Raw genomic sequence first — 2668 nt, 5'->3', positions numbered from 1 at the left:
CAATGCCATAGTAGTTTGATTTTTTAAATAGCATTTAACTGTATACAAGGGACATTGTCTCAGCTTAGAAAAGCAGAGAATACGTTGCTATAAAACTGAAGAAACCAGAAACATGAATGTGTTAAAAGAAATGTAATTAAAACGGGAAGTGGTCAGTCCTCAACTACAAGCAACAGAATTCACTCAAGGTGGTTTAAACTCATAGGGTTTATTGAGGTATATAGATAGCTCACAGAATAATCACCCGGTCTTCCAGAAATATATCCCAACACACCCCTGCAGAGCTGGGCCATCACACTGCTGTTACGTGGGCTGGGATCCGGAACTGCTGGGTGAGGGTGCCAGCTCCATGTCCACCTCTGCCACGTTCCACGTCAACTCACCTGCTTCCCTCCCCACTGATGCAGCTCCGGAGTAAAGGCTCCCTTTAGTGCGTCTGATTGGAAAGAACCTAAAGGGCATCCAGCACCCATAACTGCCAAGGAATCTGGGGGATGTAGTTACAGCTTTCCAGCCTCCACAGTTCAGGAGACATGCTAGAAAGGAGCTGAAAGTTGAACAAGCAAGTTCTCTGTAGCTGTACGTAATTAAATCTCCCCTCACCAATAAAGAACATGTGATCAGTTGAAAGCACCAAACTAAAACTAAAGAAATTATATAGTGTAGAACAGGGAATTCTTGGTGGTCCAGTGGTTAGGACTTGGTGGTTTTACTCAACGGGGCCTGAGTTCAATCCCTGGTTAGGGAACTAAGATCCTATAAGGCGCAAGGCACGACCAAAAGAACAAACCAAAAAGAACAGTCATCTTAAGAATTCAGAAGATAACAATATATTTTTTAATAAACTTTTTTTTTTTCCTGGCCAAGGGTCAGTTTGTGTGATATTAGTTCCCCAACCAAGGATTACACCTGGCCACAGTAGTAGAAGTACCAAGTCCTAACCACTGGACTGCCAGGGAAATCCCAATAACAGTATTTTAATAATTGCTGGGGGGTATTATTATTAATAATTGCTATGGATATTATTGTCAGTTTTTGTTTTTAGACTCCAGAAGTCCCTGATTATATATTTGAAATTTTCATAAAGCGTCATCCCTACATAGACAGTTTCAAAGGTGTCGTCATTCTTCAGTCACTAAGTCATGTCCAGCTCTTTGCAACCCCATGGACTGTAGCCAGCCAGGCTCCTCTGTCCACGGGATTTCCCAGGCAAGAATACTGGTCAAAGGTGTCATAAGGAACAAAAATTGTATAGAAAAATTCTCAGAAACTACCTCATCAGTGTCCCCAGATGGACTGGATTCAGGGTTGCTGACTCAACAGCCTCATAAGAGACTTTAATAAAAAGCATAATGGCAGTTCACTTACTTTGAGAAATGTAACAGGCAGACCAAGCAGTTCTATCAGCCTAGCCACCTGGCATTTTCCGCCTGATGTTTAACTAGATGGCAATTCATTTATCAAAAGGTTGCTTAGTGAATCAAGTGAGGAGACTCCATGGTTTAAATGTACAATGACTTACTTTGATAATCCTCATGAGAGCCATCTCTTCATGGGCAGCTGGATACAGAGACCTGGCGGTGCACTTTTTTCACTGGACTAACAATTAACATGTGATAGGCAGAGGGGGCTGCTAGTTCAGAATTAGTTGTTCAGTAATACTTGCACTGTGTTGCCATCTGCACTGCTGGTGCCCTAACTTACCTCAAGGCAGTGGCACTGAGTCGTCATTGCATTCTTCACTGCCTGCACTCATTGAACAATGTACTTGATGCATCAGTAATTACATATTTTATTCACAATACTCATTGTCTTCTCAGTATTTTCTGTGACTGAATGGAAGCATGCCTAAGCCATATTTTTTGGTTGTCTTGAAGAAAAGCATTTGTGTGGCCCCAAACAGGCCACTCTTCTTGGAACGCCATTTGTACTTGAAGAACTGTTCGCTGCCGATCATAAAATCTGTGCTTTCAAGGGAAAATTGTAATCTACCACAGTGAGCCTGACAGCTTCCCAGTACCTACAGACCCTTCTGATGAAATCAAAGTGATATTAATGAATTAATTCATTGTTGAGTCAAGAATGAATAGTTAAACGTGTCAACAAGTGGTGGGTCCCTATAGCTCAATAGACCCAACATTTTCCAAACTACCCATCTCTGATGTTGCACGTGCGTAAACAATCCATTCACATTACAAGCTATAACAACACAAAAGGTACATTGATAAGGTTGCAGATTTCCACACTGCAACTAACCTTTGAGAAACTATCACTTGTCAAATTTTGGTGTAGTATTAAAGATACATACAGCTTCATAAAAGACTATGAAAATACTGCCTTTCTGACTATGTGTGTGTGTTTGAGTGAATTTTCTTCATCTACTTTAACTCCCAAACATCACATTGCAACAGATTGAATATAGCACTAGATAGAATTTGGATATCCTTTATTAAGTCAGAAGAAAGAGATTTACAAAAATCTAAAGCAACGCCATTTTCCTGGTTGGTTGGTTTGTTTTTTGGAAAACAAGTTTTATAAAATGTTATTTCTGTCAACATGGGACGGGTTTATTGCTTTATTAATGAGTGAATAAAGCTTTTTTAACTTCAAATGTGGTAAACAGTGCTAGCTTGGATGCACCTAAAGGAAATCTGGAGCTAGAAAACAG

Source organism: Giraffa tippelskirchi, chromosome 8 (genome assembly GCF_054371585.1).
Source record: "Giraffa tippelskirchi isolate mGirTip1 chromosome 8, T2T-mGirTip1v1.2.pri, whole genome shotgun sequence".
NCBI classification, from domain to species: domain Eukaryota; kingdom Metazoa; phylum Chordata; class Mammalia; order Artiodactyla; family Giraffidae; genus Giraffa; species Giraffa tippelskirchi.
This window is presented reverse-complemented; position numbering follows the sequence as displayed.